General features: G+C 39.6%; 1 protein-coding gene across 1 annotated transcript in view; it reads right to left on the bottom strand.

Annotated features, from left to right (window-relative positions):
- The window catches only part of DAAM2 (dishevelled associated activator of morphogenesis 2), a 188,469-nt gene extending 174,770 nt beyond the window's left edge, over positions 1-13,699 (bottom strand). The window contains exon 1 of the mRNA XM_088524250.1: positions 13,607-13,699. The gene's annotated coding sequence lies outside the window, so the exon portion shown is untranslated. The remainder of the gene's footprint in view (positions 1-13,606) is intronic.
- Between the last annotated feature and the right edge of the window lie 12,959 nt (positions 13,700-26,658).

Below are 26,658 nucleotides of genomic sequence, written 5' to 3'. Positions count from 1 at the left end.
CTGAGCCTTGGGGAAGCTGACACAAACAGATATGCCCACATCTAGGAGAGGCAAGGACATTCATAAACTATTAACAGACAGGAAACATAAGTCTCAACTTCTGCATCAATCTGAACTTCTCCAAATCTTGAGAACTTACTGGTTTCATTTAAAGTTATTGTTCTCTCATTGTCAGGTTGTGTTTTGTTATAGAAAGAAAAAATTCCCTTAGCCACTTCTTGAACTCTTCCTAAGTACACCCTTGCTTTCTGCTGCTCTGTATTGCTTTTCATAGGAGATCTCATAGCCGAATACACACTTTTTTCACACTTTGAGATTTATATTTACAGTGACCATGGAGCTGAACACATTGAATAGGATTACATTACTCATTAAAAAGAAAATTACACCCCAAAAGAACCATCTCATTCATGAAAGACATCAAGAGAACACAAGAACACAGAATATTATTTGTGAGAAGCCTTTATAGCAAGTGGGGGCAGGAAGAAGTGCAATTCATGTTGCGCATCCGTGTGCTTCTGAGTAACCAAGTTGTAATGCTGACTCTAGCTGCACATTTCTGTGCAGGCATAGGCAAGCCAATTCATGTTTGTGACTCTATATTCTTTTAAAAAGTCATAATAATGCATGACTCAGAGCCATGTTAAAAGGTTCTGTGTAAGCTCATCTTAGTCCCCAGTGCTTAGAGAATTCAGCTAAACAAAACAAAAAAAAAAAGTTTAACTTATTTCTCAAACCTTGCCTCTTCTAAGTCTGAATCACCATTGGTCAAATTACGCTTACACCTAAGACAAAAATCTAGTCTACTTTATTCCTGCATTACATTGAGATTTTGTCTAGCATGGTGCACCCCTGTCAAGTGAGAGCTTGAAGGAATTACTGTGTTTGTGAAGAGGTGCAGCCAGAATGCTTTCTGTGTTAGCATACATTACAGATAAGGAGGGATGAGGCTGTGGCTCCACTCCAGCATGCTGTTTTCTACAGCTATTGAGCTTTCCAGGCAACCTTAATCTTAGTGTAGCTGGTATGGAAAGTGGAGCTTCCTGCATTCTTTACCCATCTCTCGTACTGCTAGAACCAATTGCAATAAGTCACCAGAGAAGTAAACCAAGAGGCACTGCCTTAAAGTCACTCTACAACCAAGTAGGTCAGTGCTGAGCCAAGGCACGAAGGCACATTGCAACCAATTCCCTAGGTGTGGCATTTTAAATGCAATCACCAGAATGGAAGGGATGATCTCAATAGTGGACAATAGTTCCTACTCAGCTGGTAGTTATTGTTGCTACATAGATGGTGATAACTGTTATTATTATGAAAGCATAGCAGTTTAAATTTTATTTAAGAAAAACATGACCCATTTGTAGAACTGCAGCTAAACAGGATCCCTGTGCAGTTCAGGGGATTTGATCAGTTTGTCATGTGTGTTTGTTTACTCAGAGCCAGGAACTGCTCCATGAAGCTCTCGTCCTGCCTGTCATTGTGACCTTGGGCAAGTGGCTGAATGTCTCTGTGACACCCACAACTGCTTTTAAAGTCAACTGGTGATGTGGATGCTCACTAATTTCAAAAAAAAATAAAAATAAAAATAAAAACCCTAGAAGTCAAAGACAATTTCTGCTGAAGTGCAGGTGTTCTGAATCATGTCATAAATTGTATAAATTGCAAACATATAAGCTCTAACATCCACAACTAACAAATATTTTTGAAAATATGGTCCCATAATTGTCCCTCTGTAACCTAAGTCATACACACAGAGGAACATTTCTGGAAGGATTTGTGAGAAATCAGAAACAAGTAGCTAGAAGACAAAAAGAAACCAGAAGTCACAGGCACCTATATTAGACTGTGTTCCATGCTTACTACACATACATAAATCATAAGTCTCAGAGAACCTATACATTTGCCTGAACCAGGCAAAGTATTGACTGAAACTGCCAACTCTGATATCTTCTAGTATCAAATTCCTCAAATTTCAGCCTTGAACATGAGAAAAAAATCTTAACTGCCTAAATCATCAAAGCTGCTTCCTATAGACCTTGGCCCTTTGAATTCAAATATTGAGCAAGGTGGAGATTGCTTGGCTTTTGGAATTTGAGAAGCCTGCAGCCTGTAATTGTTGGCCAAAGTATAGATCCTGTCTATAACTCATCTATAACTTGTTTTCCTGAGTTGACAAAACCCTTCCATGCTTGCATATCCTGTAATAGATAATGCTTGGCTCAGCACAGCCAGCAAAGCAGGCAGGACAAGGAGCCACTTTGTCAGTTCTGTGACAATTTGCCAGCAGGAGACCTCTGAGAGCTGACACAGTTGAATCATGACAGAAATAATCATAAAGTGCTAATGAACACTAAGTTTTCTATACATCAGACAGGCCTGATGAAATAGGAGCATAATGAAATCCTCCTACAGATACCATATGACAATAAGAAAATGAAAGGTCTGTGTTGGCCTAGTGGTTCAATGTGGTGAAGTCTAGTGAGGCCCGTATGAGACTCTCAGGACTATCACGTTCCATGGCTGGGTAAAGGACAGAGGGTGAAAAGAACAAACAGCTTTGACAGTTTGGACTGGAGCTATATCTTAAAAAATACAATGCGAAACAAACAAACAACAGAATCAGGAATGTTTCAATGCCCTCTAATGATGTATTAATTCAGGTGAGCTGCATATCACCCTCCACAAGGCAGACTTCTGTTACCCTTTCTCCCTGCTGCAATTAGCTACACCCAAAAATATCTGGAGGCAGAATGACATCTTCTGACACAGCCATGCTAAAAATGACCCAAACTAGGAGGCAACTCTGAGGGTGTGGGAAAGTCTGCAAACAAATAACTGGGTGTGTCAGATATGCAGACGCTAATATAATGCAGTGATTACTAAGTCTCTGCTCAGCGAATATGTAAAAATGAGCTTGGTGTTTTAAAAACCACACGCAGTGACCGCTGAACAAACTCCTCCAGCCTGTATACTTTTGCCTAGGACTGTTGCAACATTCGCTGTGGCCCCAAAGAGTCATGAGACACTCCAATGTTGCATTATTGAAATCCAGAGGTGCTAAACAAATACAGCATGGCATCTTATTTTACGTGGTGACTTTTAGAATTATTCCTAGGTATCACAGAGCTGAGAACTGCTGCCTATGACACTCACCAGTGAATTTGTTGGAGAGAAGTCTTGCTGTGGCTACAGGACCTAACATTCCCTACTCTGTGAACACCAAAAGATGCAACATGCATGATCCACAGCAAGTGTAAATCAGGTCCTAGAAGTAAGCACCCAAAATGTAGATGAAAACTTTGGCTTTTGAAGTCCAAGCACAATAGCTATAGGAACCTACAGAGCTCACATCCCTGAGGTTACAGAGTGAAAGGGGAAACCTCGTAAAGCAGAAAGCTAGAAAATATTCCTTACATATTCAAGCAGCCTGAGTTATTCCAATACCATTAAATACATAAACAAACAGACAAATCAATAATATATTGAAGAGCATATACCCCAACTCATGCAGACATTAGTAGTTAATGACAGTAGTTAGCCAGCAAAAGCAAGTCCCAAATGAGCAACAGGATGATTCTTAACAAAAATTAGAGTATTTATCATTTCTACAGAGATGTTGCCTCCTGATTAGCCATCAAATTGGCAAGCTCCCTCTAGTTTCTTAGCAATGTAATTTTGTTTTCCTGAAAGATCTAGAGAATCTCAAATAATATGACTGATGAGTGCTCAAAAGGAAAACCAAAATCTACCTATCTCTTTCCATTACTGAGTATACACTTAGTACTGAGTATTCAGAATTGAAACAGCATTCCTAATGCTGTTTCATCATAGCTTAGGGACATACTTCCTCAGCAGGCTATTTGGATCAAAGACTTAAGGCAATATCCATGAAAGAAAAGACAAGACAAAACATAGAGGCGACTTTTTCACCATCTGCTTCCATTTTGATTTGCTGCACTCACATGTCACTGCAGCCTGTAGGATGCTTTCTGGTCAACTGGATTTCGTATCATGTGCTTTCATGGGAAGGTCATCTTGTCCTGTTTACTACAATCAAAGACCACTGCTTAATAGATACTTAGTCCAATAGACTTCGCAGAACATTTATTCCAAAACTATCATGCTCTAACATAAGACTTCTCAAGTGACCAGTGAGAGACAGACTTGAATAAGATTTCTGACCTGAAGTGATGCAGCTGTTTTCACTGTTAGTTTAAAGCAGCTGACAAATAAGCTATTTCGTTGTGCAGAAGCATAGTATCATCTCCCTGATCTTGTATTCTAGAGGTCCTAATTTAGTCCATCCTTATTTGAATATTCATGATCTGTGGACAGAAAATATTTACAGCTAGACATAATACATTTTTTTTTTTTGCCCAAAAATGAGAAAACTCAAAATACCCATACGTATGTACCTGAACTCTAGGGTCAGACTCAAGAGCTATTTCTTTGGTTATCTCTGTTGATGCTTGCAAAAATTGATGTTGGCAATTCAAAAATTAACCCTCACGTCTGATAAAGCTACATTATTAAACTACTTCTTTATTAAAAGTACAGTATGAAAATAGTAATATATTATGCCAGGTCGCTTCCAGTTTTTGTTTACAGTAATTATTTTCTTAGATAAGGCTCTCCTTTCACAGTAGCTTAGCTAGAGCAACAGATGTGTAAATCAGGAAGAATATGAGCCTCTGGAGATGTCTCATTAGATGTGAATATACTAAACATCACTATCGTAAGTAAGCAGGGAATAAGGAAGCAAGGAGTTCCTTGCTAAATTTTGCCTCTGTTTAAACATAAAATATGTCATGAAGGGCACAGCTGGACATTTATAGCTTAACACATGTCCCCCAGTAGGTACATGAAGCTATTCTAGATAAGCCCAGACACAGCTGGAAAACAATTCACGGGTCCCCCAAGGAAAATTTCACCTAGTCAGAAAATGCATCTGTTTTTTCTCCCTATAACTTATTAATGGTGACTGCCAAAGACTTTGTAACATTTGCACAGACTAACTGCCTGAATCCTGCTGACAATGGGATGCTGAGGTCAAGCTTTGTACTTCTGTTATTTGCAACACATTCTGGGGCCTCTGCAACAGAGCCAGAGGTTCACTCATTGGGACTTCTGACCCTCAGGGCAGTAAAAGTATGAAAAAAGCACTAAGGCCAAGTTCATATCTCAGTAGGGCACAGCTGGAAGACAGTCCATATTGGCAGGGTCCTAGAATGGTTATTGCTCTATCCCTGCATAACAGTGCAGGAGGATGCTGACAGATCAGAACACAGGTGAGAACAAAACCCACCAACTGTCTCTCTGTGCATTCAGCTGTTAGAAACATAGTTTAATTGGTTCCCTCTGTATACAGGGCTGCAAAAGTAGCAAAGGACTAAAATCTCCTCGTGTTTGGTCAAGTTCTTGCTTTCTTTCATCTGTTGTGCAGATGTTGATGGAGTCACCTGCCTGGAGGGGGTCAGGACTCTGCCAAATAGATTTAAACAGGGTACTCACAGTCCAGGGATCCCAGCTTAATGATCAGAAGTGACTCAGTGAGGAACCAAGACCGTCTGCACTGACAGATGGTCCCATTCCTGGCAATGTTTGTAAGGAAGAATGATATCCCGGCATGCCCTCTCTACAGATGTGTGCTGTTGAACAGATAAACCCATTGTATCTAGTTAGGGAGATCTCTTACAAACAAGCATTATCAGCGGTGCTCAAGTTTCATGTTCTCAGTGTAGGTGAAAACCTACATAAAAGGTGGAGAGGATGAAGAAAACCAGGGGAACATAACTAGATGCTCTGGATAGCCAAAACAGAGACATTGCAGGAGAGAAAGGGAAAGGGAGAGGAAGAAGGAGAGGGAGAAGGAGAAAGAGAGGGAGAGGGAGAGGGAAAGGGGGAGGGAGAGGGAAGGGAAGGGAAGGGAAGGGAAGGGAAGGGAATTTTATTCTCTGCTGCAGGGTGATGTGCTTGTACTCTGAGAGAAGTGTGATTTTGATGAATATATATTTGTCTACCAGGTGAGCGTAGACTACATCATGATAATGATGTTACAGTATCTTGGATTGATTCTTATGGCTTTGACAATCGAACACTTCAGAGGACATAAAGATAACTGGACAAAGTGCAATGAGTTTATTTAAATGCAAGTACACACTCACTGTCAGGATTAAGGTAACTGAGTAAGCAGTGCTTTGGTTTCCCACAATTCTATATCCATTAATAAAGTGCTTTGGAAAATTTCCAAAGGAAAGTACTGAATACAGAGAGTAAATTGATGAATTTATAAAATCCTTTCCTCTTATCCTCACATATTTGTACTGCAGAAGACTGCAGACAAAATATTCTCATGGTTTAACTTCTAATGGTTAAAAGGGAATAGTTCATGCAGATTGCAATAGCTCCATCAGAAATAATCTGTTAATGAGCATATAAAACCCAGAGCATTCAAGACTTGATCTTAGATCACTGGAAAGGATAGAACTTACTGTATTTGTAGGGTGATAATTTATTGACTACATGTCAAGGACTGGATTGTTGTAACATTATTGTCAAATAAAGTAATTTCATGCTATGGGGAAACCATGTTACACCTCTATAAGGGTCGAGGAAGTTTCCATACACCTGTCAACAGATGCAAGGATGGAACCTTACACAGCTCCACCGTAGTTTCTTTCCTTCCTAAAAAGGGTGTTCCCTTTGACCTGTAAAGAAAAGGAGCAGAACTGGCAGGATGATGCAGTGCCACATAGAATTGCCACACATTTCTCTTACATCCTTCTGGAAGATTTGAAGGAAAACATGACAGTGCAGGACCAACAGCGTGCAAATAGATTAATGATTTTTCAAGACTCGCCTGAAACATCTAAAAATAACCTTAATTTTTCAAGAAGCACAGCTTTCTTGGAAAACGGAAACACAGAAAATACTTGCTATTCATGAAAATCTCAGAAATATTCTCACTATATCTATGAGTAAGCCTGCTTGAAAACATTTAGAGAAATATTTCAATTCTCAACAAAACACAAAACATTTCCAAAGTATCTGTGGAGTCTTCAGTAAATTAAATCCTTTCTGAAAAAAATGTCACTGTTTGTAATCCACTTTTGAACAGGGCATCGGGGAGACATGTTAGTCATTTGATTTCACTGACATAAAGAAGATGCTAAAAATGAAGGTGTAGGTTCTTGTGCATATTCTTGACACTTAAAGGCCTCTGTAAAATTTGAATATATCTGTGGAGGCTTACAATGTATCCGATCAGGCCCTGCAGTCCATCTCTTAGGAATGTAACTTTTTCTATTTTGTACAACACCCCAAAAATCAGAGGATCTTCAGCGTTTTCTCTCTCAAAGACCACAGGAATGTAAAAGGAACTACACAGGTTCAGAACAGGAGTCCAACTAGTGCAGTACCTTATCTTCAGTAATGCTCAGCTGCAGACCTTCCAGACCTTTTTATTATTATTATTATTATTTATTCCTGCTTTGGAAAAGCACATAAAAATACCATATATAGTGTGATCCTACCGCTGCTCAATCCTTTAGCTGTTTAGGACTTGATGATGGGAGCACAGCCAGATTATCATTTTTAATAGCTACCAGTGGACCCATCCTCCAAGATTTTTCATGTTTTCCCACAGCTTTGTCTCAGAAGAAGGAATTCTTGCCACATGATGTTCAAGCTTTGAAATGCAGCCTTGTATGACTTTTTCACTATGAAACACAACTTTGATTGGGTCAGTTGGCAGAATTGTTCCTCCTCCTGGCACTGTGTGTATATGTTTGGGTATTTAATTTATGAAAATTTTCTGGGATCACATCTTCAGAACAGATTTTAAAAAGCGAAACTGGACTGGACCACTTGTTTCAAAGATAAAGCTTTTCCTACGGGGCACTGAGTTGATTTCAGTCTGTCAAGACTTCATGGCTCATGAATTCAATTGTTTAAGCAGATAAAAGCATTACCCCTCTCAGCTGCAAACAAAATAACCCCCCCACACACACAAATCATGATTGTTTAGTATCTCGAGTAATAAAAAGAATCAGAGTAAAAATGAGTGTCTTTTATGTCTCCTAAAAAAAAATATATGAAGGAGATGGAAGAGATGTGAGTTGTTGATGTCAGGGCCCTGAAGTCAATAACAGCCTTTTACAGGTCCTGCTCAGCCTCCAGTCACACAATCTGCCCATGGGCCCATTTCAGCTCAGTCCTGGGTCTCCAGGCCTTGAACAGGCTCCCTTGGAGGAGAACCACTCTCCAGTTCTGCCACAGTCATGCCCATCCCCGGCCACAGACCCCTATGATCTAGTCCCTGACCCATAGGACTCGCAGGCCTGATCTTAGACCTGCCTTGTCAATGTGAACTTGCCTGAATACCACTGAGCTTGAGCCTAATCTGTGGATTAACTTTCCACCTTGACCTTGGTTCACAAATTTGATGGAGATCTGCATTCTCAGTTGAACCTGGCCACAATCTCTAGGTCTGTCCTGATTACCTTGACTGGCTGCTGTGGGATTGAGCTCTGGCTGGCAAGGCCCCTGCCCTGCCAATTATGCTGTCCTCTCGTCTCCCAGCCCCATGTCCCTTAGAGAGTAACTGGTCCTTGAAAGTTAGGCCCCACATATCAGCTCTACACCCAGCTCAGTGAAGAGCTGGGCTGGCATATTTACTGTCTGCATTTAAGTAATCTTGTGGCACCATGAAGAGAAAGATACTCTGAACAAAAAACTTTGAACTTCAAAGCTCTTGAGCAGAAATTGCTGCTTTGAAGCCAGAAAAACTGGGAAGTGAGCAAGCACTTGTTATTCAGGAAGGGAATCTATTTCTTCCTTGTTGCCAAAGTTTTTCCCAGTTGCTCAAGGCTACCTCACTTTCCATTTTCCTGCAATCTAAACACATCCTTCTGATGTCCAGCTCCCACTCCTTGAATTCCAACATGCCTTCTGATCCTCCCTTTCTTATCTGCTTTCCTCTTTCTACCTTAAGCTCCTAATTTCTAACTCCAGAGAATATATATATCTCTGGTATAAAAGCCTGCAATGCACTCAGAATAACTTTTTGACTAAATCCAAAGTCCACATGAGCTTCTCTTGGTTAGGTTTGTTACTCCATACTGCCCTAACTCTAGAAAATTCATAATATTGCAAGATATTATCTGACCCCATACAATTCAGACAATCCAAAATCTCAGTGCTGAAATATCATGTGAAAAACACTTTGAAAGTCTACCATGGCACATATAAACAGGATGTAAAGCCTAAGGGAAATACTCTGAAGGGAAAAGCCTATCTGACAATTATCAGACACAGATTTATTCATACAGGGCACTAAGAAGGTTTGAGGCTGCACTGCCTATAGTGCTGCTCAGTATGTGGTGTGTTCATGGTTATGTGCCTGCCCGGCTCTCAGCAAATCAAAGCTGCATATCCTGGACATTTCAAGAAAAACAGCACTTGAGGACAGGACTGGCATTCCAAAACTCAAGGGAGCTTCCAGCAACACAGAACACAATTCGCCTTTGACTTCTCCCCATTTAAGAAAGGAGTAACTCCACTGACTTTCACAGAGTTATACTGCTGTGAAAAGCATGTGAGAAGAATCAAACCCGTTATGTAGATTTGTCCAAGTGAGTTGGCCAGCATTTCAAAAGCAGCTTATAATTTTGGCTGTCTCAGTTTTCAAGTATCTTGGTATTTTTAACAAAACACTAAAAATAAAGAGCCAAAATTACAGGTCACTTTCCGCAGCTTGGGACTCAGTTTCTCTGGACCAAATTCTGATACGATTTGAATTTACTGATAATTGAAGCCTGGGATAGGTTTTTTGAACAAAAGACTTTTGCTAGTATAAATGAGAACAGGCTTGGGCTGTCTGTGCCTTGAGTCACTTTACCAGTCTGAAGACCCTGGGCCATATCTGAAGCTACTGGACCAAATCCTTAACTGGAATACATTTCTTATAGCTACGCGGGAAGCTCCACATCTATTTGCACTGGCTGGGAATCCATCGTGATAAAGCCCATGTACCTAAATTACATAGCAGTATGAAACTTAGTACCTACACAGAGCTTGAAAGATAATAAGTCCTCGGCCTGATAATGACTCAGAGTAGTGCCAAACAGGAGTTACTCCACTGTTAGGCAGTACTGAGCAAGACAAAAAGTAGTTCAGATCTATTTGAGTGCTAGTGTACATAGTGAGTCCTGTCACTATCAGTTTGTTGCAAATGCATCCATTGAAGGAGTAGGATATTAGCTAGTGGGAAAGGTGAAAGGAAAAAGCTGCAAGAGACACCACTGTCCACCATACACATAATGAAAAGCATAGGAACAGACATGCACACTGTTTCATCCGATAAAAGAAAACAGAGCAGCCAATTTTCTTTTGCTTTGGGAACATGTTGTGTTTGCCTGGGGCTGCAGGGGCAGAAAGTGGGAGAGGGTCAAATCTCCATAGGACTGACCCAGGTTTGGAAATTCACGTTAATTAAGGAATCGAGAGCCAAATCTCCCAGACATCCTTTCCATAAACGTCAGGAAATGGTGTCCCCTGATTGCTCAAGAGCTGGGTCAGATGGCTGGCCTGGAACGACTAGATGTGTTTCTGGGATTATACAGGACCTTGGGGGAATTCTATGGCAAGTAAGACAGATGGAGCAAAACCAGAAGTTTCTGGGAGATGCCTTCAAGAGGCTGTTCAGCTCTAGCAGTACAACCCTGCCAGCAAATAGTCAATATATGCTTGATCCTAACTTGGTAAGCAGAAATTTTGCCTCTGAGTTCAAGATGAATAGAATGATCTCCGTAATACACAAGGAGCACAGCTAAAATAAACAGTGGGTATAGCAGCCAACAAGTGAGACAGTGTGGTAAAGCCACTGAGATATCCAGAGAATCTGCTTACTCAGCTCTGTGAAACCATGAGGCTGCACTTCATAACATACAGTACAGACTTTCAAAACCTCAGGGTTGCCCTGTGACTGCCATAAGCTCTGATAGGAAATTGCTTTCTGTTACACTAAGCAAAACTAAAAAGACATCTGCCCAGTCCTCACTGAGTCCGCTTTCCAAGCTCTCCCTTGGTCAGTGCCCATCTACGGAAGAACTAACACCTCTCTTCGTCATACAGGCTCTTCCAAGGTCATGGATGCTGAGCAATAGTGATGCCTCCTTGTGAGACACCATATTTTTCTTCTGTCAGATCTGCAGCTCCGTTTCCCAATTCTCTTCCCACTCCTCCCCCTAGTGTGTAACTTTCCCCCCTGAGCTGTGGCTAACAGCCCAAAAGCAAGTACCTTTCAAACTTACAAATCCCTGCAGATAGTGTCACTCCTTAATGAGATGCTGAGGTGGGAGACAGAGAGAGGAATAGCATGACAGGAGGAAGGGATCAGTTTAATACCTTCTGAATCCAGAGTTATTTCCTCCTTAATGCCTCTCTCCTGCTCTCGCAGTTTTCATGAGTCCCACATACTTCAATGCAATGTTGGCTAGTGCATTTCTAACAGCCTGTTGAACCAGGTCACAGTGTCTGCTGCTCCTACACAGTTGGCTGCAAGAGCTCTGAAGCTTTTATTGGTGCAAATGTGTTCCTAACGAGTTACTAAATTTTAAAGTATTCTTTTTTCTTTCACATTGCCAGCCAATGTGATTAGGCAGTTCCTAAGAAATTAATGTAGCTTCTTGGAAAAGGAGCTAGCTGCTAGGCTACTGGAAATACAACCTGATAAGAAATAAATAAAGAACACAAAGTGGATTCTGATACGTCATCGTACAGCAGCACAAATCGCAACACTTTCCAAGACTGGAGACTTCACTTCCAGCATACACCCCTGCAAAATCTTGCTCTGTGAACACATGTTCCTTTACACACAGAGTCAGTAGGGCTGCAGTTTCTCTAGCTCAGTGCAGCTTGCTTTGCATGGCACGGTGTTGCTCAGCAGGGACAAACCCTTGAACATCTGCCCAGTAAAGTCTACCCTGTTGCATTAGCCAGCACAGTGGTTGCATCAACCATTCAGCCATGGAAATGGGCATTCCCAGATTTGGTCTCAGCACAGAAACCCAGATCTGACCCATTTCATTTAACAGGAGTGATCCCTGCAAAACTCCATCCCCATTCTCACCTTTCCTCCTGTACACCCTGCTGCAGCAACCAATTCTGCCACCCTCAAGAAGAAAAATATTTGCAGACTTATTTCATTGGCAAAACAGCTCAGCCCAGGGAGCACGGACTCATAACTGCCTCTCTTGCGGCTGCTTGTTGGCTGAAGTCAATCGCTGACAACACAGCGCTCTGCATTGTGCAATTCGCACGCTGCTGCTCCTCAGCCCCGCGTTTTGTTTATGTTCCAGGGCGTCAGCTCTGCTTCCAGCACCTGCCCTGCAAAGCATTTTCTAAAGTTTCAAGTGCTAGCTAAGGAAGTCAGCCTTGCAGGGCAGGCATGAAGCTATGCTATCCGTCTGGGGAAAAGAGCTGCTTCCATTAGGGGTCTGATCAGAGGAGGCATCACAGAGGAGTACATTTGATGTCAGAGCTGCACCCCAAAATGTTCCAGTTTCTCCTGGGGGAGTGAACACAGGACTTCCAGGTGGGAGAGGGAGGGTGTGGTGAGGGAGGGGGAATAGGGCTAATGACAGGAATTATAAACAGTACTAAATTTTAATTGTAAATAAACACAGTCCTAGTGAAAGCACCTCCTTCCTGTGGGGCAGGCTTAGTAAACTCTGGTCTTCTGAGGTTTAAACAAATAAATAAATAAATCACTAGATTTCCTTGAGGCATGCATCATGCGTCTGTAGCATTCCCCCTGCAGGTTTTTCACAGGAAGACTCTCCAGTAGCTGGCTCCCTCAGGAATGACACTGTTACAGCTAGTTTCTGTACGTGAGAGACACCCCTGTTTCATCTACAGAAGTGGTAAGCTTTCTGGAGAGCCCCTAGAACCAGGCTGGCACAGGGTCAAGGTACCTAGTGTGATAGGGACACTCCATACTCCTGGTAGGATCTGCTACTGTCATTAGCCTGGCAAACAGGATGGGACAGGACTGCATTGTCAGGGAGTCAGAAAACTGCCCATCTTTCCCAAGAAGAAAGAGCAATTACTATCTCCTCAACATGACAAGAGATTAAAGAGTTAAAAAAAATCTTATATTGTGAAATGGCCTAAGGAAATATTTCTGTTTTTGCTTTTGTTTTTGTTCTTTGCCTAGGGCTTACTTGGGATTTTGCTGTCCTGCTACTAGAAAATGAAGGAGCTGGATTGCAGTTATTTTCTTAGTTTTCCAAACATGCATGCTTTCTTCTCTCTCCTTCCCCCTTGCACTCATACACATGCAGACACCCCCATCCCCATACAGAATGGTGCAAAAGCCTGCACTGTTAGCCCCTCTGCCTACCTTTGGGAGAAGGAATTCAGACAAATCTGAATCCTGCGGGCTGACAAGCTGGCTTTAAGTCGTTTCAGAGGAGAGAAAAAAAGAAACAACAAAAAAAAAAAAGAAAGAAAAGGAAAAGAGAGGCAAGCAGGGCTTGCAAGCTTGCAAGGATTTGTTCTTGAAAACAAGCAAAGAAATGCGACTTGCTGCAGCAGCTGCACTTACACTGTAGTGCCCATGTCTCTAGGCAGCTCCCCCCTGTTCTGCAGTCCTATAATCCACACAGAGAAATGCTTGTGCTGCTCCTCTCGCTGGCTCTGCTATACTGTAGTGGGACTGGAACTGCTGCTGTTTTCACTTTCAGACCAGCCTCTCTCTCCAAATCCTCTGACGTCAGGCACAGCCTCTAAGAGACATTTATGGCATGAATGGTTTAAAAGTTTCTCTAGGTAGAGCCTAGATTGCAGCTCTTTGTGCTTTGTAATTTTTGCACTTTTGGATAGAAAAGTCCTCAAAAGGGTGTCAGAGAGGAAATGGAGGGGAACTACAGATGTGGCTGTTTAAGTCTCTGGCAAAGGACAATCCCTGTTCTTTTCTGCTCGTTGCATATTATACCCACACCCAGGATGTAACTCTCTGCCACGTGAGTCCCCATTTAGAAAGGGGTATTTTCCAGCCTCTTGGCTGCAAATATGCAGTGCCCAACTACTGTTCTCATCATGCCTGGCAAAGAGACCTCCCCCACACACACTCTTAGTCCACAGCCCTCTGCTGCATCTAGACTTTGACTGAAAGAAGAGCAAGACATCCCTTCTTAAGCATCTTTTCCAAATCCTCTTTCAGTTTTGTACTAACCCCTTCCAGCTGTAACATTTTTCCAAGCACGCAGGTCAGCTTCCATAATTTTAAAATACCTTCCAGAAGTATCTCACCTCAGATGAATCCAGGGTCAGAAAATTCAGGAGTTGAAGAGCAAAATGCTCTCATGGCATAATCCTGCTGAGGCAAGTTATCACAAAGTTGGACTGATAACAACTCTTTGTTCTGCACTTAGGACCTTAGCTTAACTATAAGCCTGTAAGTATCAGCGGTCTCACCTAAAATATGAGGACACTGAGGCCTGAGTATGGAGCAATTGGTATGAAAGTCCTTGAGTGAGCCCTGTCTGATTTCACAGCTCTTTGAGAAATTCAAAACTTGTTCAATATTTTCTCGAGTCTTAAATATGCTTTTATATTAGCAATTGGTTTTGTTTTTTTATTATTTTTTATAGCTATTTTTTATAGCTGTTTACTTAAATTCATAAACAGATATAAGAAGTGTCTTGTTACCACTTTTGGAGATGCAAGTGATATTTCAACAAAGGGGTTTTGTTTTGTTTTGTTTTTCTCCACAACTTACTGGAAGAGCAAATATACCATTTGGGACTGTGTGGATTAGGGTTTTTATAAGCATGTGTTTTCTCTCTTCTGCTCTATTACCATCACATTTGGAGCTGAGCCAGGACTCTTTGAAATCAATAAGCATCATCTGATCAACTTCAAAAGGCTTCAAATCAACCTCACTCTTGTAATTATCTAATGCCAGCCAGCCTCATATCAACTTATCACCATCACCAAAAACCTTGAGGTAAATTCCAGAAGAAAAGGGTATCTCTAAAAAAATATTTCCACCTTTGTACTCAAAATTGAGTCAAAGAATCCAACAGATTCATTAACAAGAACCTTTTCCAAGCCCCAAGACAGTATCCTGTTGAGCAAATAAAATACTTTCTTATGAATGAAAAGAACTGCGTTTGGACTGTACAAATGAAGCACTGAACAAGTGGGTTGTTCTCCTTTCTGGCTGTCAGATTTGCCACTTGTCTTCTAAAGACAAGATAAGAAAGATAAACCAGGGCACAAGCGCCTTCTTCCCCATCACCCCCTGCAGCCACACTGGGCACTACTTATCTGAAAGATCAGCCATAGAGCTAGAGTTGCTACCTGCTGGCAACTTGTCCCACAGATGTCGAAAGGGAACTCTGAAGACTTGTAAGACTTCTGCCAGCTGCTTGTGGAATGCCTCATCTGTCTCTTAGCCCTGGTTGGGTGGTCTGTAGCATATTCCAACAAGGATATCAGCTTTGTTGGTCTTCTCCTTGATGATGACCCATAAGCACTCGACTTTCCCATCACCCACTTGGAGTTCCATGGCTCAAACACAGCTGAGTCTCTGCTGTGTGTATGATTTCCAAGAATGTGTGCATTGAGTCTTTGTACCTGTGACCATAAGACTGAACTGTGCTTCAGAAACGCTTTCCTTCAGAAACACTAAGGAGCTTCCGCCCTAAAACACACAGTCAGAGAAGTCACAGTCAAATTGGGATACATCTTGAAATGACTACTCCACAAGAGCATAGCAGTATGGTAACAAGAAAGCAGTACAGTAAAACTCCTATATTTAGGAGATTTTAGAGATTGTGTAGATAGACCTGAAGTTCAGCATGATAAGAAGTTTTGGAACTGATTTTATTTTCCCTTTAATTAACAAATAGTATGCAAACAACAACGGTAAAGAGCCTAAGCACTGGTAAACCAAAGTACCTAGAAGTATGGATGTGACAAAACTGTTGTGCTTCCATTTACTTGCTACTTTCTTCTTTCCATGCACTGGGCACACATCAGCTGTAGCACAAGCTGGAAGGAAAAAATAACTATTTTGAGCTAAATGTCTTGACCTAAAATGCAAGGAGCTATATCCCATGTCATGTTCTGTTCACAACTGTTTTGCATGGATAATGGATAAATATATCCACATCATTATGAGATGCAGAAGTATGCAGAAGTTGTTTTAATTTTAGTATCTGTCACGTTCCAATATGTGATTTTCTAAATCCAGCGTTCTTTTAATATTATTAAAAATATAATATAGTTAGGTATAGATCATCTCTGTTTCAGATTTACTCGTTTGATTCTGTGAGCTGCTGATGTATTTGCATCCATGCCCATGGAAAGTGTTCTAAAAAGTTGCTTTAAACCATTGTAGGAAGTGACTCAGGATAATTGCTAGTCTAATAGGTCCTCTTGGCTTCCTGGAGTCTTTTAAAAATAAATCCTTTGCAAAAAGAGAGAACGTCTAGGAAAGGGAGAAGAAAAATGGTGCCGGTCAAGGCACTTAAATTTGATACTGCCCATGTAATTTAACTCTACTTCCAACCCAGACTTCCCTTATATTTTGACATTTGTTATAATGATTGTTGTTAATATGGTATATCACTGGTGACACTTCTATCTGCATAGTGTCCTGGCATGTGTATTTTTTTTCCTCAAGTTGTTTCTCTGACTTCTTTGAAGCATCTGTGCTTTAAGTGTGCTCAATCCAGTATGTATGTGAAGGAAGCCAAAAAAGTATTGTCCACAAAGGTCTCAAAGGACTCTGGTTAACCTGAATTCACTATATAGTTTTTGGGTGGAAAATAAAATGAATCTTAGCTAGCTCTGAAAATAGCTAGTCAGGCTGTAATGTATTACAAAAAAATGTTGTTTAATTCTGATATTACATATCTGCAGAACAATTTTAGTTTACAATTGCCCAAATTGTCTGGCCCACTCAATTCTCTTTGGTGCACTTGACTGGTGCAAAGGAGTCAGAGCCTCTCCACAACTCCCTACGTGGGACAGAGCTCATTCTTTCCTGCCTCCTCTACTGCCAAAGGCCCCAGTACCGTGCGCTTGGCGCGTGCTGCCCTCTGTCTATCCCCATGCACGAGCACAATCCATCAAGGCTAGGACTGCTGCTAAATTTAGTTTGAGGAGCTCAGTCTATCTCTCAGTCTCTGAGTTCAGCCTCTGCAGTGTGCTGCAGAGATGCTGGCTTTGTAAGTCTTACTCTGCCACTGCACCACTTTTAATTGGAGGCAGTCTTTCAGATGTGAGAGTTTCATTCTCCCCCACTTCTTGCTTTTTATTGACTTTGATACTGGAGGAAACTGAGTGTAAAAATTCTGCCTCTCTATTGCTTAGCTGTAAGTGCAAACTTGTCTAGTATCATGCATTGATTATGACATTCAAACACTTGTTTTTCCATGTCTGATCCCCTGTGGCTAAAGGGACATCTCAGGTACAGTACAGGACAGCACCAGAACATGCCTGCTTCCCCCTTTCCTAATGCACAAGCTGGAGTCCCTTGCAGAGGACACAGCAAGTTGTGGTGGCATCTTGGAATGGTCCTTCTTACTGACACGTCCCTGTCTGCAGCACAGTACCAACTTCCCTTTCCATCACATAATCTGCTTTATTGGCAGCTGTTCATCCATGATATTGTTTCATGCACTGGTAATTAAAATACTAGATGTAGGAGATCTGTGAATTGTTTCATTCTGGCCAAAGCAGTGAGAAATCAAATCTGGAGGCTAAAAGGGTAGAGAAGAAAGGATTCTGTCTTACAAAATAAAAGGAAAAGCATCTGATGGATTTAAAAACTGTCACCAAGACTATTTGCATCTGTGGACAAACACAGAGCTTTCTGCAGGCTCTGTGTGTGCAATTCTTTTAACATATGCCATAACTTTGCATTTCCTGACTTCAGCGGATTGGAGGAAAACCTGGCTGGCTGCCAAACTGAAATACATGCAGAAATAACATTCATAGCAATGCCAGTGCCAAGGGCAAGATACGGCATCTGAAAGAAACTCATGCTCCAGAATGTAAACTGATCAACTGCAGGGTTCAAGAAAGAACGTCTTTTCTCCGTTCTCCCTCCAGCTCGCATGTAATATTGCATCCCACAGCTGGCTAGGTGTATTGTGTTCTCATTTCTTCATGCTTTGAATCATCAGGTATTTAACCACTGCTGGAGGCAGCATGCTGGACTAGAGAGCTCAAATGGGTTGTTCTAGTATCGCAGCAAGAATGATATTTGTATGTGGGTTCATTTTGTTTTTTTCATTACCAAAACAAATTGTTTTTTGTTCAGCACCAAAGAGCTGACTAGGTTTGCTCTAGCTGCTCATGTGAATATGTATCAAGACTCTTTTTGATATGAGGGACACGTGCTCTCTTATTTTGTCAGTCATGCACTAGTGATGAAGTTCACCTTCATGCAGAGGGTTTCTCTTTGATTTCTGTTTTTTAGGGTTGAACAATGTCTATGCTTGGGTTGGTCCCATGCACGAGAATGATTTCTCAACTCCAAAAGTGCTCATCTCTGATATCTTTTGGGGAAAGTACCATTGTAAATAAAGAAGGTTTTAAAATGAAATAAGTTGCGCTCCCATGTGCGTTTGCCCAGTCCACTAGAGCGGACGCTGGTTCTCCTGTATTGGAAACAAGACTACAGATTGTCTGCAGATGGGATCTTTATCATCTTCATACTGTGGTGTTGTGCTCCACAAAGGACTCCTGTTGAATCTGGTGGAAGTCAGTCTCATGTGATTCAGTGCAAAGATTAGGAACATACAACCATATAGAACTGGCTATTCTTCTCATTCATTTCCTTTCTGGAAATGCAACAAGTTCATGGAGGTGTTGTCTTAAATATGCAGTAATTGGAATGCTGTAGAGCTTCTGACAGGGGTGGAAGCTCTGCCTGGATCACTTTCAAGTCAGCTGCATTTTATGAAAAATATCTTTTTTGGGACAGAAATGAAGTTTTCTACTAGGACATAGGTTAATAGCAACTTTCCCCATCACCGTCTCCTCTCTCTCATCACTCTGTGGTAAACAGAGGATTTCAGCCTTTTGGAATAATTTGAGGGTTTCTTTTCTTCTTCTTTTTTTTTTTTAATAAATCCTATTTGCAATTGGGTCACACTCCAAAACAGGCTGTGTTTATTAGTGCACTGCTTCTATGAGATAGGCAAGATTTCTACTGTGGATGCATTTTTCAGATGAGTTTTACATATATATGAAAGTGTAACAATTTAATCACTTTTGGATCAATTTAGCCAAGGCATGAAAGTGACTATTTGCGTAAAACACATACATATGTTTTCACCTCTTTGATAGGGTACTCTCTCAGCCTATTTCTTCATTTGAATATAATGGGTATTACAAAATCGAGTGCTTGATATATGGATGCCATGAGATTAATCTTATTCCTCTTTGTAAAGACCTGTGAGCTCCTCAGGCTTGAATAACTGAAAAATAACAAAGCATTCTTTTTAGTTGTTTTTGTCTCTTGGTATACTAAAAAAAAAAGTATTTTTTACATCAAGACTGAGAGTTTTATGACTAGAAGCTTTATTTCCATAGCTGAATGAACACTTTCTAGCCCAGATCTGGTTCCAACAGCAAGATGGTTACCTATATGCTACCAGATATTACTTACAACAAGAAGCAAATCACAAAACAATAAGGTCTTAAAATTGTCGAATTGTTATAGATACATCTGGTGTGATCAATATTTTATTGAAGAATTAAGAGGCTAAAATGGAGTATACCAGAGAATGAGACACAGCAATTCAATCTAGTGATTTGGGCCAGGCTAGAGTAACGGATGGATGCAGCTACATCACTCTAAGGGTACCACATCCAGGATTAAGAGAATTAAGGTTAGGGGCTATGCTGGATCATGGAAGCAACACCAAATTGCAAGTTGGAGGGGAGAAAAAACAAAAAGCAGCGCTTGAAGTTGTTCAGGCCATGGGTACTGAGGGCCCTGGCAGAGGCAGGACAGAAACACAATTCTGGTGGAAAATTCTGGAGCACAGTTATGAAACAAAGGGAATTGTTGGGATTTCTTTATATACTTAAGTGGTGAGACAATCCACAAATCAAATTCACAGGGAAGTCTGTAGCAAGTCAGAATTACAAAGCTTTCACTTTCAAAGGAACAGGTTATTGCCAGGTGTGGAACCAATCACTTAGACGATGCTTGGTAATAATCAAATGGTAAACTGATACATGCCCAAGGCAAATTTTGGGAGTGTATTTGCTGTTTAGTTCATGTTTTGTGAACGCAGAAGCTGCTTATGAGGGAAATGCTCAAAGCATGCAATCATTCAGTGTTCTATAGTGGATATGTCTGTAATCATGCAATATAATTTTAAAAGAAAGTGAATTCTATCACAGATGGAGGCAATAGATATTTTGTATAAAGACTTAAGCATATAATTGGATAATATTAATGCCAACTGAAAGGAGTTAAAAGGGTGCACTGAAGGCTAAAAGATAGGATCAGGACAGTGAGCCTACAGGAAGAGACCTTAATGAACTGTCAACTGAGCACTTGCTCACTAATTTTCAGACAAAAAAAAAGTTAGACCAGATTAGACCAGAATGGATGCTTAGCTTATTTAAGAAGATAGGGTGAAGACACATTTACTTCCCCAAGTGTAAAGCCTGATGAAATCTGTGCTAGATTATACTCAGCAGAGTAGCCCTCAGAAGCCATTCCAGAAGCAGAGGACACAGCAGTTCAGAAACATTCCAGAATGGTAGAGGGGATCACAAGAGTGACTTCTTTGGCGCAGAATTGAGGATATCCTCTCTGAGGATAATTACTTCATACAAGAGACTGGCCATTACCATCCTCAGAGATCAGGGAATGCAAAAACAACCCAAATGCTAGAGAAGAATAGTTAGGAATTGATGAATAAAGTATTTTCTAAAGTTTGTACTGGCAGAACAGCAAAAAGCAGTTAACGGGGGCAAGAATACACTTTTGGCAACAAGTGGCTTGACCAGCTTCCTTTCCTTATAATGGTTTTACAAGCCTGATTTTGTTAATATCTGTATACCTCTTTGAGATTTTGCAATGGAAATTACTACTCAAGTTAGAAATATACATATAAAGCAAAAGTTACAATGCCAGAATATATACAATGAATCTATGGGAAATCATCATTCTTCTATATTCCAAAAATTGTTTGACAAGTTTTTAAATTATTTCTCTGGGAACTGGTCTGGCTTAAAAGTGTTTATCCTTTGCCTTTTGTTAGCTCATGTTTTCATTTACTGTCCATTAATAATAGATCAACACAATGGCCTAAGGTACTTGTTTCTTTTACGAACTGTAGATAATTCCACATTTCAGTCCTACATAACATCAACAGCATGGGGAAAAATGGAATGTGGCAAGAAGCCCAGGAAAAGGCAAATTGAGTTGAATTGGGAATTAGTTGGAAAGATAATAGTCCTGCAAGCCAATATTCATTAAGTCATTTTATGTTCAGTAGAAGAAAATTAGGATACACACTTCGCATTTGCAGACTTTCAAATATTAAGAAAAATACTTCAGGAACTGTACAAATTAACAAACAAGTGATACAAAACTATTTCTACATGTTTCATGCCAACGTGATTCAGCTTTACTCAGCATTATTCTAAAAATCCATTAAGTAATCTAAACAATTGCTTATCAGACCATCTAGTTGTTTTCTGAGATGCTATACAACCTTTCCTACCATTTATCTTTTCCTGCCATCATTTGGCCTACATCTTAATCATATCCACTACAATAATTAAGCCTCTGCGTCTGCTGTAGTTTACCCGAAGAGCTAGGTAAGACCTATGCAGACATGCAGAAATGTCGCAGCTCTATGATAGGAGTAATTTAAATATTCAGTAACTAATATTAATTTAAAAAGTAGCAAAGAGAAACCATATCCTTACAGTGGATTAAATTCAGGCCTGTTCTTAAATTATTTAAACTATGGTAAGGGTAACCGAGGTAAACCAGTAAACTCTTCTTGTGACCGGTGCTTTGCACTAACCTGTATGCTTTACTGTTATGGCTTTTATGATAAATAAAACTATTAAATAGATATTATAAGTAAGGAGAGATCGATTAGAAGGTAAATGCCATATATCTACTAATAATTTTTGCCTTACAACATATCTAAAAGGAGAGATTCTCTCTCTTTAAAATATTCAAAGAAATTATTCTTTCAGTTGAGGCTATTTGACTATCTCATCCGACAATGACTGATCCCAGTCTATATACCTGTATTTCTACTCAGTACTGAAAAAAAAGTATAATTTGCCTGAAGGTAGACAGAGATCTAGTTTTTTTCCATTTCTTATTTGTATATATTGTTAGACCAGACTTCAGCTCTGCAAATATAAAACCTTCATAAGAAGTCAACACACTTCTTAATACTTTTATATAACTGGAAAAGTGGGACAGGCTTTTGGACCACAACGACTTCCTCTTGTCTAATCAAAACTATTTTGCTCCTGTTATGTGCCTAGACTACCATGGATACATTAACACAGTCTTTTCTTAGTTTACAAAAGAATATCTTTTTTGGTGACAGTAACTGCTGACAATGGCATTTATTGTGTTAAAAAACAGTACCTATGTGCTATCCATTTGTAGAAAAAAGACTACACCCTGAAGAAAATCTTTAAAAGAAATTTATATACTGCTGAAACTCCTGTTAATTACTAAGAGATGATATATTGTCAATGGTTTTAAATATCTAATATTTGATGGTTATTATGAATGAATTTGGCTTAGCTTTGAAAAAATTTGATTGGAGTGTATAAAACTCACTGCCCTCTTCTGGAGGACACACAGCAATGCAAAGTTTAACAATCACAGAGTTCCTGACTTTGCCAATACTACCTGTAGTTACAAAAGAGCAACAAGCTATATCAGTAATAACTTACCATGAAAGAATGCTGTTTGTTCGTAAATGTATTCTTAACATTTGTGGTAGGTAATCACAAAAAAGGCATAAAAAGCTGAGCTGCTGAGGCACTCCCATAGTTCCTTACAGCATACCAGAGTACTCTGACATCAAAGAGCATCAAAATATCCACATTGCAAGTACAATTGGTAGTCCCTGGAGCAACAGACACCACATAGTACCTGTATGTAACAAATGAATTTTAAGGGCCTTAGGAACCTCATTTTCTGAAATTCAGACATACTGTATATAGACTGTTGCTTAATCTATGCCTCACAATCTTGGTTATAAATACCACGCAAAAAAAAAGGAATTATGCTTGTAGCTTTCTTGACAATGATAGCAATAAGATTCTGATTCAGTGTTGAATGGTAGAAAAAGAGATGAAATGCAATTTGACTTCAGGAATTTAATTATATGTTCTTCAGCCATACATGAAACAACAGGTAAAACATACTGATAATCTTAGAGTCATAGATTCAGCCTTAATTTGAAAGTTACTTAATTCCAAAAACAAGAGCATTAAAACTCACTCATCTGTTAAGTACTTGTGTTTTTTTTTAAGTAAAAGATGCCAGATAAGTTCAAGCAACAGCTAAACTGATGATCCATGGCCAATATAGAAATGCAAGGTCAACACTGGGTAAAATAACATGTTTTATTTTTAATACTAAGACAGGAAGTCTGCCTCTTCATGCTGTCAGTTAACTGATGTCTGAAGTCCCTGGATACCAACCCTTCCCCATTCATAAGACTTCTTAACTGCAAAACTGGAAACATGACATTGGCATGTGACAAAATCACCTGGCCTTAAACTGATTTGGCATTTGAGACTGAATGAGCTATAGTAGTTGGCTTGTTACAACCCAAAAACTGGAAGTTGACAAAAAGAAAATCTTTCCCTCATTATTTAAAAATATGCAGTCTTGTAAAGAAAAGAAGAAGAAAAAAAAAAAGATTGGAAATACTGTTGGAACTTGCTTAAATAAGTGCTATTCTTCTTAGTTTCAAACAGCTTGAGAGTACTTCTTAATCTTCACGTTTCTATGATGTCAAACTTCCTCTTTTTCTTTTTTTTTCTTTTTTTTTTCCCCCTAATATGGAAAGTATAACTTTCAGTAGATATTAGGATGCTGTATGCTTCAGTAACTGCAAGCATCCAATCTATTCATAGGTTTGTGGGCAGACAACAGTATTTAAAACTAAACTCTGGGAAAACCAGCTACCTTGTAGATGAAAATACACTGAGAGACACTTAGTTGCAAAGATTTGTTCACTGTCCTGCTTGTCCCATGTTTACAATAGTATGCCAATGCGTGGGAAGTGTATTAGGAAGTTTGGTCTTGATCTTCTAAGGTACTTAGTTGCTTGGTAGCAAAGAAACAATTTCTCTATGGTTTCACTCCAAGTTGTGCTTGTGCCATTGGGCACATTGCTCAATTTCTCCATGTCTTAATTTTCTCTGTTAAGAAAAAGAGCATGTAACCCACTCTGCAGCTAAATGTGTTAATACTTGGGATGCTTGGCTGAAGCATAGTATTATATCCATGTTAAAGCACCTATGAGCCTGTATAAATACTTCTGGGTGTTCATTATGGCAGCTTCTTGAGGTCAACGTAAGTAGGAAGGATAACTTTCCTTAGTTATAGCTATTCTAAGTTACTTAAATGAGGAGGCAAACATTTGCTTCCTTATACTTAGTGTTCTCCAACTCCATCTCATAAAGTTTCACATATGCTTAACTACTCTTGTCCCTTGACGTGTACTATCCCTCAAACCTATTCCATCCTAATCCATCTATTACCTTTCTCGATTTCCCTTAATTACTCACTCCTCTCTCTCTTAACTGTCCCCACACTAACAGCACACTTCAACTTTTTCCATACCAATAAAATGGCAGACCAAAAAGCCCTCAAGTGATCTGATACCTTCACTTCCCTTTGCCTCCAAACTATTACTTAATTTTCCTGTCTCTTTTCCATTTCTATATTACCTAAAATGTGCAGATTACTTTTTCTGGCTAGGCACTTTACACTTACATCCACCTTTACACATTCAACGTACCTCCTGTATCATATCCTCTATTTTAATCTAACAATACTTTGCAAGCCGCAAAGTCTTTATTCTTTCTTAACTTGACTCTATAGCTACAGTCACCTAACATCACCCTGTTGCAATTTACTCCTAAACCTGAGGAAAGAAATCTTGCCTTACTCCTTACCATCATACATATTCAAAATGCTGCTGCAAAAAGTATCCTTTTAATGGGTCACTTAGTAACTTGGTATCCTCCAGCAACACTTATTACCCTTCTTTACTACACTTCATTCATGATCAAATGGCAGGCAAATTTCTGTCTATGATCAATCAAGCTCATGTTACGTTTTCAAATATGTCGTAAAAATGTGTAAAATAATGCAACTTTCTTTAAATTCTCTTTAACGTACTATCTATACAACAGGTTGGTAAGAGAGTGACTCTGAGCAAGACTGACCATCACGTTATTATCTACACTTCTTCCTTGTATTTCCGCTTTTCCTGCATTGTCTCCTGTCCTAAGCTTGGACAGCAAGAGGTTTTTTGTGCAGGGTGTTTTTTTTTTTTTTTAATTCTGAACTTATACAGTGCTTAAAAAATTTCTTCATGACTTCATGACTTCTGTGACTTTGATTTTGAAATATTATAATAAATCAAAAATGACTATTTTAAGATATTCTTTCTTGGCTGAGTTTTCCATAGCATACATTTATTTAGGAAAAATGCAATACATTTAAAAAGAATGATAGAACAGCTGTAATAACTTAAGGTATTTAAGGTATTGTAAGGCACTTTCCAAATATTAGTCACCTGTATGATGATGTAGCACTATTTTCTAAGAAACAAATTGTGACAGTAACCTAAAAGACAGAATATTTTTCTCAATGGGCTGCACTATTAAGAACTGAATATGACAATCTAAATGGCATCTGTTTCAATTCTGAACCCATAAGCAGAAAAACAAAGGTTGTATGATTTTAGTCGGATTTTGGGATGGTACCTTATATAAAAGAAAATTGCCACAGCTTTTTCTCATCCCATACAAAATGCACATGAACATCTTTCTATATTACCACAGCTTTTACAAATAAAGGTTGTACGGTTTCCATCAGAGCTAACATAACATCCTCAGCTGACATTATATTTCAATTTAGGCCAAGTTTCAGATCTTAAATTCTGGTCATTTAAGAGAAAAACAGAGGTTTTCTGGTCATGTAGAAAATATATACTTGGCATTAAAGTTTCCAGGAGACGGATGATGAGGCAAACTCAGACTTTGGCTGACGAGTTTTGGTCCTTCATCCAGTTCAGTTGATCTATGGAAAGATTTTAATGTTCTAGCTTCTAATCACTATCTCAGCCAATCATGATTGCCAAGAATAAGTAAAGTCTATGAAAAGTGAAACTTTGAAAAAGAAATACAAGGCTTAAAGTTTGGCCTATAAAACTTACAAGGCTGTTTATTTGGAAGCATATTAAGTTGCTAGGTGACATAACGGAATACAAGTCCTTGAACTGCCAGCTCCTAGTATACATTCTGAACCATATTACTTTTTAATCAGAAGAAAACTAGAAGAGTAAAAGTGGATGATTTGTTCTAACTACTAATTCAGAATGCAAAAATGGA

This window comes from Tinamus guttatus, unplaced genomic scaffold, assembly GCF_059628265.1.
Source record: "Tinamus guttatus ecotype Peru unplaced genomic scaffold, ASM5962826v1 Tinamus_guttatus_pri_ptg000208l, whole genome shotgun sequence".
In the NCBI taxonomy this organism is placed as follows: Eukaryota; Metazoa; Chordata; class Aves; order Tinamiformes; family Tinamidae; genus Tinamus; species Tinamus guttatus.
Note: the sequence above shows the minus strand (reverse complement) of the source record. Positions and strands in the feature narration are given on the sequence as shown.